General features: G+C 34.4%; 1 non-coding gene and 1 pseudogene across 1 annotated transcript; one reads left to right on the top strand and one right to left on the bottom strand.

Annotated features, from left to right (window-relative positions):
• Positions 1–745: 745 nt before the first annotated feature.
• On the bottom strand, positions 746–943 carry LOC129239821 (U2 spliceosomal RNA). The gene has a single exon (XR_008581948.1). It is a non-coding gene; the product is annotated as a U2 spliceosomal RNA (small nuclear RNA).
• Positions 944–5537: 4594 nt separating this feature from the next.
• On the top strand, positions 5538–5651 carry LOC129239944 (U5 spliceosomal RNA; annotated as a pseudogene).
• Positions 5652–11171: the final 5520 nt, after the last annotated feature.

Below are 11171 nucleotides of genomic sequence, written 5' to 3'. Positions count from 1 at the left end.
AAAGAGGCACAATGCAAAATAATATACCACGAGATTTATCACTTTTTACAGTTATAGAGGCAGAACTCAAAATAAAACTCTTTAGGTGTAATAAAAGTAATCAGCTGTTCTTGAGCCCATTAACGCAACTAAAAATAATTCTCTTTAGTTGATCGTGCAAAAGCAACACACTTGACATAAAAATAGACATAACTGTATTTTTTCAGTTAAAGAAGATAGTTTGTGAACGAAATATTTGCAGCAGTTAGAAATGTGTACTCTGAATGAATTTATGCCAAAAACTCAGTTTTGGAAAATTTTGAGTTGTGACCCTTTTGTATTTAGGGTGCGATATATAATATAATACTTGCATGTTCAGAGAGCCAATGCTAAGAGGCAAAATAGTTAATGTAAAACTCATTGTAATATCATACTAAAATTGAGTTTATGGAAAAAAATGGATTCAGAAAAAATTTCAGTTGTGACCCTTTTGTATTTAGGGTGCGATATGTCTTTCCGCATTGATCTCTTTGTATTAACTTCAATAAATATGTGTTAATAATTTTTCTTGAATATCGACCTTTTGAGCTCATTAATTGCATTGAATATTGTTAAAATATTTTTCCCTAGGTATCTCTCGATCTACAGGAGAAATTCGCAAAGGTGCAATTTTTCGCTAAGTTGCTGAAATTTTCTAAGTGTACTATAGGGCTTCTACTGTATATTTATATAGTTCCTCTCCTTTATTATACTGTATATGCATTCAATTATTTGGGCCGAAATCCCGGCGGTACTGCAATACCGGGCCAACCCGTGAGAGAGGTGGAGCAAGCTCCTAAAACACTCCGTCTATTTCCAAAAATCAGTTTAACATTTGTTGTTCTCCGATGGAGAATCTATCAGATGTTAAGCTGATAAGAACAGATACTACACTTTGATCTTAGCCATAAGGCCGAGAAGCGATAACTGAATACAGTTCAAGGTACAGCACTTAAATTAAAAAAACTATAAGCCCTGTGAGAATTTCAACAGCAGCGTAAAAATCTGCAATTTATTATGTGAATATGTCAATAGCAACCGCAATAGCATTTCAAATTCAGCGAACAGTGGAGGAAGGCATGTATAAATTTACAATCAACTACCCGATATCAGCAACATAGCGTACGACTCATTTTACCTCTATACTTATCAGACATATACATCCTACATACATACATTTATGTGCATACGCACGTTTAACAAGCTGCCAAATGTTAACATCAAAACATTCATAGCAACCGTTGATTGTTGGCGGTTGCCTTTTCGGTTGTATTCGTTTGCCGGCTCCTTCCCCTGCTGTTACACAAGCATTTGCTTGCTATTGTTGTACAAACGTATATGTAAGCATAGGTGTGACCAAGGCGAATTTATTAAAGGTGGTGTTGGTAAATTAGCTGAGTTGTTTCTTCTTTCGCCGTGGCCATGTGGCTGTCAACTCAGAATGAATGAATTGGCCTCGGGCATGGTCAAACATTGTTTGACAAGAACTTTATATGTGTGCGTGTCGGCTGATTGACGCTAATATCTAAAATTTTTGATTTTCATCATTCAAAAGCCGACAACAAGTATGTGTGACACGACGACACCCGACTGCACTAACACACACAAAGCTCAGTCAAGCATGCTGGACCGTCTCCCGAGGCCAAATGCGTTGTTGCGTTTGGTGCAACCATCACGTCAAAATCAGCAAGCAAATGTAAACATATGGCCTCGGGAGACGATCCAGCATGCTTGACTGAGCTTTGTGTGTGTTAGTGCAGTCGGGTGTCGTCGTGTCACACATACTTGTTGTCGGCTTTTGAATGATGAAAATCAAAAATTTTAGATATTAGCGTCAATCAGCCGACACGCACACATATAAAGTTCTTGTCAAACAATGCTTGACCGGCACCCGAGGCCAATACGAATGTAAACATACCAATACATACAAACAAAGCATATCATTTTGACATAAGCCATACCTACGGTGAAAAATTCAGCTGGGTGAATGCTGTCACCTTAATAAATTCGCCTTGGGTGTGACTTTACTAGCACGCTAGTGTTCTGATATAGGCAACATTGAGCCAAAGGCGTTGCCAGACTTGAGTGTGAATCAGCGGGCATGAAAATATGTTTATTTTTATTTGCATATGTAATTAAATTTTCGGTACGAATACTTTAAGAAATCAAGATAAATGCCAATATCACGCTCATGAAGCCAAACTGGCTTTTGATCAAATTTCTATAATACATCAGTACCAATTAATATTATATTATATGTAAATACTACGACTTTAATGTTAATCTTAGTATATATCAGGAATGAATAATACAAGATTACGAAATGAAAAATTCAGCGCAGCTTTGCCGTGGGGTGAGTGTAGATGAGATGCCTGTGAGAACTAAAAAGAGGGTGTCAAACAACGGAGATCTGTACTAGGGTTTGCAGCCCCGGGATCCCGAAATCCCGGAATCCCGGTGTTTTTTCAAATCCCGAAATCCCGGGATTGAAATAACTAATCCCGGGATATAATTTTTGTCTGAATTATATTTTGAAATTTTTTTCTCATCAAAATTTTCTAAGAATTTAATTCTCAGAAAATTTATTTTTTTTTTTATGAAATATGTACGTAATATAGAATTTTTTGTTTTGGATCACAACAAAAATACAGTAAAAAAAAAAGGAACGGCACGGCGCGGTATCATTCTGTTTTCAGCATTACAGAGAACGTAAATTCATAGAGAAGGCGCAGTCCCGGCCCGTTCCTCCTAACAAAATACGGGTAGGAAAATGAAATCAGCACAAGTTAACATTAGGAAATTAATTAATATGGCTGCCGGAGAGAAATGAGAGGGAGAATTTGATTCAATAACTGAATCAATTTGTACACAAAAACCATTAAGTGTAGCAGAAGAACTAGATAAAGTTATTAAAGAGGGATATGCACCAATGCAGCCTATTAGATTTGAGACACTGTCATCAAAAATTCAAAAAGAAATGTCTCTTTTTGAAAATGGAGGGAGACGTGGTGACTACCTGGAAAGAACATACTCCTATTTAATGACGATAAAACCTACTAGTGTAGAGTCTGAACGAGCATTTTCTTCGGCAGGACAATTTGCAACAAAAATAAGAAGCCGTTTGAACGATGAAACGCTGGACGAGTTGTGTTTTCTAAAAGCTTATTTACAACAACACAAGAAATGTTAATTTCATTATGTATTATACTATTATTTATTTGTTTTTTATGATGAATTAAGTTTTGTTTTGTTTTGTTTCAATAAATAATAATATTAAACCAATTTTTCAATTATGTTTTCAGTTTTTTTGTACTTTCAACTATGATAATGTGTAAGTATTTTTCATAAATAGTCCAATCCTAATCCCGGTACCAATCCCGGGATCCCGGGATTTGGATAATGTAATCCCGAAATCCCGGGATTGAAAATATAACACGGGATTGCAAACCCTAATCTGTACACAAAATTAAGGGGTTGTGTTAGGTTTATTGTTTTCTTAAGGTATATGAACCAAAAAAGGTTAATGTAAACAGGCATAGTTAGTATGCAAAAATGCTTTCTTCCATTACTCAAGAATGGAGATTCAGTTAAGTAATTAAATGGGTAGTATGACACAATTTATTAATTTTCATAATATTTTCCAAAATAAACAAGATTTTATTACGAGAAAAAAAAGTTGGAAAGCAATAAAAGTTTAAAACTCTTAGAAAAATAAACAAGATCTAAAACTTGGAAAGTATTAGAACTTATGGAAAAAATTGCATGACTTTTGCATACCCAAGCGAGTATAATGTTAATGCACCCAACTCTTCTTTCACATGGTTATGTGATATGTTCCTTAGAAAAATGGGCAAATAAAAATTGTGTAAAAAATATGTGAGACATATCGTAAAGTTGGGGATAGGTTCCACAACTTCTTGTAAGGTGAAAAAACTATAAATATTTTCCCAAAAAACCGTGCAAAAGAAGTAATAAAGAAATCCATATTACATGCGTGTTTATAAAACAAAAATAATTAATTTTTAGTACATATTATTTTCAAATTTATTTTATTATTCAAACATTAAATGTGTTATTTTATTAATTAATTTATTTTATGTTAATTTGTTTCATTTTTAATTTTATTTTAATTAGCGTACAGGGAAATTTCAATCGATAAAACACATAAAAATTCAAATTGAAAAAGTGCAATATACAAAATATATAAAAATTGAAATCGAATTTAGAAAAAAGAAAATATACTCAACTACTCATGACCACTTGTTAACATAAATGCACGTTTATTACAGACTGAACGCAAAATGCTTTCGTGAGTAGATATCATATGTCAAATATGTCCAGCCCATCTGCCAGGTTTTATTACACTTATTAATAGTTTCCGTTCGTTGTTTCGTTGCAACCAAGTTTGTTATCAGCGACTGTTTTTTGCTTTCTCTAGTTGTTTATACAAGGTGGCGTAAAATTAATCACACTATACAAATCTTATAATGTTGCAAATAAAGGCGTATACCAATCATATTTGACACTTGTGCACTAGGCAGGTGCAGTATACAAATAGACAAGTATTGGAGGGTGAAATAAAACTACTATTACTCAAAACTAAAAAATGATTTAAGAACAAACTTGGATGATTAATTTTGTGCCACCTTGTACAATAGTTATTAGCCAGCTACACGCGACCTAAGGATCACGTTGAAATTTTAATGTATGTATAGACTCGGTTAGTTCTAAAATGCACGTTTTGCATCGTTTTTGAAGGTACATAAACATGTACATACATATACATCTTTACTTAATCTTACCCAACAAATTTTACTTCATATGGCATTATTTTTGAAATTATGTTGTGTTTAGAAAAACATTTTTTGTTTTGAGATTCGTGCAAGAACGAACATTTTGTATAATAAATGTGTTCTTTCCAAATCGAGTAGAAAAACAATAGTGTAAAAAGAGAGTTGGGTGTAAATGGGTTAAATTAAACGTTTTCAGAAAATCCAGGAAAGAATTCAAACTTTATTGAAAAATTTTGTTATCATATAAATTCGATAAAGCGACTTTTTACTTAACCCATTTCATTTATTTTGGCCTTATATTAAGTAAATCTCGCTACATAAGCAAAAGTGCTTAAATACGCATTTCTTGCATTTATGTATATTGTCTGGCAACCTCATTTAACTTATAAGTGGCACTTCACAGTACATTGAGCTAAGAAGACAACAACAACAGCAAAACCTCAGGCAGAGAGCTATCGGCAACTCTTGTGCCAGCTCTTCACCTTAGTGCTTGTTGACTTTTACCTGGTTTTCAATTTTTACATCTTTGACATACATTCCCACCCTTGTGAGTATGTTTTATGCTTCACGTTTGCTGATTCATCCACCTATTTATGTACATCTGCATGTTAAAATATGTGAATTATGTAGTGTGAGTACTATTTTTTCGTGTTCATTCAAAATTTGTAGTTCGCAGATGGTTTATAAAATGTTTTAAAGTAGTAGTTGTGTATTGGGTTATGGAAATTACTCTGGCTTCTCTTCAGTTGTCGAATAAATCTTTCGCCTTTTACTAAAGATTTCCGTGGAGAGGAGCACTCTAATGAGTCTATGAAGAATTTTTGAAGGGTTTTGCGACCTTTGGTTGCGAACCGATAATTGATAAATTAAATTAAAATTAAGGTAAAAGTGATTGGTTTGTGGTAACAGAATCTGTTTTGGTGGGTGAATGTACGTGTTAATACGGAGAGGAAAAACGTTTTATGTAAAAATTATTGTAATATTTAAAGAAAATATTGTTCCATCATGAAAATATACAACATTGAAGAAGGTTCTACTATATTTTTTTCAATTTTATATTATGTTTCCGAAAATAAAGCAAAATTTGGATTTATGACTCTTTAACTGAAATTTTTTCGATTAATTAGTGATATTATCTTAAGTTGTGGCTTTTTAACTGATAAAATGTTTTAATTTTATAAGTTTCCTAACCTAGTTGAACTCACTTTTCACAACTAAAGAGGCACAATGCAAAATAATATATCACGAAATTTATCACTTTTTACAGTTATACAGGCAGAACTCAAAATATAACTCTATATGTGTAATAAAAGTAATCAGCTGTTCTTGAGCCCATTAACGCAACTAAAAATAATTCTCTTTAGTTGATCGTGCAAAAGCAACACACTTGACATAAAAATAGACATAACTGTATTTTTCCAGTTAAAAAAGATAGTTATGTGAACGAAATATTTGCAGCAGTTAGAAATGTGTACTCTGAATTAATTTATGCAAAAAACTTAGTTTTGGAAAATTTTGAGTTGTGACCCTTTTGTATTTAGGGTGCGATATGAAATGACATAAACATATGTATGTAGCTCAAAGGCAGTGCTAGAAGGTATCCCAACAAACATTTTAATTTTTTTTTTCAAATACTGCTCAGCTTTGGATGACCTTAACGGACGCTAAACGTTTTCCAATCATGGCCAAATAAAATTTTCCGAATAGGAAGAAGTCACAGGGAGCCATATCAGGCGAATACGGTGATTGAGAAAAATCAGTCACAAGAGTGGATCAATCAGATGGTGTATTATCATGCAATAAGCGCCAGCTTTTCCTTCGCGGTATTCAGGGTGAATTCGAAGAATGCGATGCAACAAACGCTTCCAAACGCCAAGATAGAAAATTGTATTGACGGTTTGGCCCATTGGCACGAACTCCTTATGGATTCGTAAAAACAAATGCGTATGGACTTGATTTTTTACTTCTTTGACCGCCAACCGCACCAGGAAACTGTAAAAAAGAATATAAAGATTTGTAGCCATTGAAAAATAACGCGTGCATAGTACGCAATGGTTAAGGGAGACATAAAAGATAGTTTTGAAAAAGGCGTCGATAGTTCTTCAAGTAGTTAAGATGGAGAACCCAGTGAAGTTAATAATAATAATAAGTTATTATTATTATTATTACAAACTGAAGCTTATAATTAAAATTATAAGCCTAGTTAGGAAAGCTATGGCTGCTAAGGCCTTCAGCTTCTTCTTATGATGTAAAATTAGTGCTTAATTAATGCTTAATACTAAGTGCTTATGCGTCGTTTAGAATTTCATTATAAATTAGGAGATACAATATAATTTTTCGACATGCTTGTTTAAATTTCGTAATATAATTTTGATATTTTTAAGAAAGCTATAATTTTTTTAATATTGTCGATTGTGGGGTTGGAAATGCATTGGATGGGATCGGTGTTATGGAATATATTTTTTCTTAGTGAGTTGAAGGGATAACATTCGGACATAACGTGATTAATGGAGATCGGGGTGGAGTTACAAAACTGACATGTTCTGGGGGTATTGCTGTCGATAAGGTGATTATGGGTTAATTTTGAATGGCCCAGACGTACTCGCGTGAGTTTAACAAGGTCCATTCTAGAAAGTGAAAGGTTAGCGAGTTTTAGGAGGTTGCTTAAATCAAGCTTTTTTAACATTTTGCGCTTTGTACCAAGTTGAGCATTTTTGCCAAGTCTCAGATTTATATTGTTTTATGAATTTTTTCTTGAGTAATTCAGCTATATCATTAACATTTAGATTAGTAGTTGTTAATACAGGAGCTATGGTGGCGTATTTAGCTGTGCTATGAGCAAATTCGTTACCCTTTATAAGGGCATGGCCCGGGGACCATATCAGTAAAATATTTGGGTATTTTGTTTGTAAAATACTACGGATAGAACTGGGATAGTAATCATTGTCTTCGATATTGGATATGACATCGAGAGATGAAAGTGAATCGGAGCAAATTGCAAATTTACCTTTTTTATTTCTAATTATACTAACAGCCGACATGATAGCAATTAATTCAGCAGAGTAGACTGTACTGTATGCAGCTAGGTTGGATACTATTAAGTTTTCATTTTCGGTAGTTACGCCAAATCCGATCATATTATTGCTTTGGGAGCCGTCTGTGTATATGAAGGTGTAATCCTTGAGTTCATTTTGTATGTGTGCAAAAGCTTGTTGATATATTTTAGCTGGTGTTTCGAATTTTTTATACTTTCGGAGCTCAGTGTTAACTATTGCTTTCTGTAAACGCCAGGGGGGGATGTGAGTTAGAATAGGTTTTAGTGGTAGATACGGAAGGTTAAGTTTTTTGCTGTTGAGGACTGCTCTACTAACTGCTGAGGGGACTCTTTTAGATGGCCTATTTTTTTTGTAGGTTTGAGCAATTTTGAAGAGAGGGGCATCATAGCTGTTCATAAGCACTTTATTTAATTTATTTGTGATATAGTCCCTTTTCGCTTCTATTGAGGGAATGTTAGCTTCAAAAAGCATGTTATTAATCGGGGACGTTCTAAATGCTCCTAGCGCGGTTCTTATAGCCGCATTCAGAATAGTTCTTAACTTATTTAGAGCAGATTTAGGTGCGAAACCATATAGAAAGAGGCCGAAATCAATTCTTGATATCAAGAGCGCTTTCGTTACATGTATAAGTGTTACTGAGTTGCAATTGAATTTGAAGCTAGAGAGGCACTTGATGATATTAAGGCGCTGTGAAAGGTTTTGTTGAAGAAGTGCTATGTGTGAATTCCAATTATAGTGGTTGTTAAAAGTGACTCCTAGTATTCTTAGAGTATCTACCTTATTTATTTGGATGTTGTTGTTTTTTTACGGCATATGTGTAAGTGTTTGCATTTTTGTACCGAGAGTGAAGCACCAGAGTAGTTACACCAGGAGTTAATGTCTCCAAATAAATTGTTTAGATTAATACTAACATTTTTATCCTTTTTTTGTTTAACTAAAAGATTGAAATCATCTGCGTAAGCACAGAACGAGACTTCTTTATAAAAGGAAATTGTGGTACAAAGCTTGTTGTATGCTATTAGGAATATAATTACTGAAAGGGGTGAGCCTTGCGGTATTCCGTTTTGAAGTGGGTAAGTTTCGGAAAGGGTATTGTCTAATCTGACTTTAATTTTCCTATGGGTCATAAAGTTTCTTATATAGTTGCAAATTCGCGGCCCGAGTTTCCACTCGAGCAGTTGATCTATTATAGCGTGGATTCCAATTTTATCAAATGCTTTTGCGAAGTCGAGTGATATTATTGACAGATGTTTTCTTGCGGATAAAGATTCTGCAACATGATGGTCTACATATAATAGATCATCTGTTACTGACTTTCCCCGCTTGAATCCAACCTGATTGTTATGGATAAGTTTGTTGCTTCGAACAAACCACTATAACCTGTTTGATATAATTTTATCCAATAGTTTAGATAAGCATGGATTTAAGGAAATTGGCCGGTATGAATCGATTTCAATTTTGTTTGATTTAGATTTTAATATAGGGGTTATTATAGCAAGTTTGTATGATTGGGGGATATGTGATTGGAGAATGCTATTGTAGAAATTAAGCAATCTGTTTGTTACTGACAGAGGAAGTTTAGAGATCATAGAGTACGTTATTCGGTCATTACCAGGGGTTTTACCTTTGAGGTTTTGCGGAGCGGATTTAAGTTCGAGTAAATTTATTTCTCTTTCAATTTCTAATGCTTTGGCGTCGGAGGTTTGTGGAAACGTAATGTTGAGAGATATATTCTTTTTATCTTGAAATAAAAGAGGGAATTTATTATCACTAGATGAATTAGACCAATGCAAGCCAAATTCATCTGATATTTGTTTACGATCCGTAATGTTGAAAAAGGGTGCGTTGAGACTCTTCAGGCAGTGAATTCCGTGTTTTGTTTTATAACCACTAAGTCGTTTTATATTAGCCCAAATTTTTTCCGTTGAAGTGTTGGGGTTGATTTGGGAAGTAAATTCTTCCAATGATTTTCTTTTGGATTGTTTAAGTTCCCTTTTAAAAATCGCATTAGCTCGTTTGTACCTCATCACAGTGCCTTGGTTAATGTTTCGTTTGAGGGAATTCCAGCACTTATTTTTTTGAATGCGAAGCTCCTGTAGCTTTGAGTTCCACCATGGGACATTGTGGGTGTACTTATTTGGGTTAGATTGGGGGATGGAAGCATGTGCGGCTTGAAGAATAATTTTATTGATATTAGCGGCCTCTTTATTTATATTATCGGCTACCAGTTAATAATAAACAAATGAAGATTTTGATATTATAAATGGTTTTTTGGCAGTTATGAAAAAATTATTGATAAAGCGGATTTTGTACAAGGCAATAAAAGCAGAAAATTTAACAAGAACGTATTGTTGTTATTGTAGCAGCAAAACATTCCCCATACATGTACGGGAGTGCTGCTGGAGTCCTTGGCCGGTTATATAAAGGGTTTTCCAATAATAGGTGTTATTTTGAATAGCCCGCTATTTCGGTAGATGTCACTTGTGAAGCTGTCATTTTTTGATATTTGACAAGTAGAAACTACGTCATTAATAAAAATGGAAACATACACGCTTAAACAACGCATTGAAATTATTATATTGTACTATAAAAATGGTGAAAATTTGGCAGAGACGGTTCGTAAAACTCGAAAATTTTTGGGTCATCGTGAAGCACCTAAAGAAATTGGGGGAAAAATTCGAGCTGTTGGGACAAGTTAGAGATGTGAAGAATAAAACTCGTGCACGTCGCTCAAGAACAGCCGGAAATATTGCTGTTGTAGCCGAAAGTGTTGAAGAAAACTTAGGTGTGTCAATTCCTCGTTGTTCTTCGGAATTAGACATTCCACAAACGTCATTACACAGTATTTTGCATAAAGATTTGGGTATTAAGGCTTATAAAGTCCAGTTAACACAAGAACTCAAACCGGCCGATCATAAACAATGTCGCGTCTTTTCTGATTGAGTCGTTGAAAGGCATGAAAATGATCCGGAATTGCATCGAAAAATCATCTTAAGTGATGAGGCCCATTTCCACCTCGGTGGCTTGGTCAACAAGCAAAATTGTCGGATCTGGGGCTCAGAAAATCGAAGAGTTATTGTTGAAAACCCTCTCTATCCTCAACGTGTGACTGTTTGGAGCGTTTAACGGTCCGGCGGAGTCATTGGACCTTACTTTTTCGCAAAATGAAGCTGGAGCAACAGTTACGGTGAATGGATTGCGCTATCGAAAGATGATTAACGATTTTTTATAGCCGGAATTGGATGGTATTGATCTGGACAACGTTTATTTTCAACAAGACGGCGCTACGTGCCACACAAACAAC

Source organism: Anastrepha obliqua, chromosome 2, assembly GCF_027943255.1.
Source record: "Anastrepha obliqua isolate idAnaObli1 chromosome 2, idAnaObli1_1.0, whole genome shotgun sequence".
Taxonomy (NCBI): Eukaryota; Metazoa; Arthropoda; class Insecta; order Diptera; family Tephritidae; genus Anastrepha; species Anastrepha obliqua.
The sequence above is the reverse complement of the archived record's forward strand: the minus strand, read 5'-3'. Positions and strand labels throughout refer to the sequence as shown.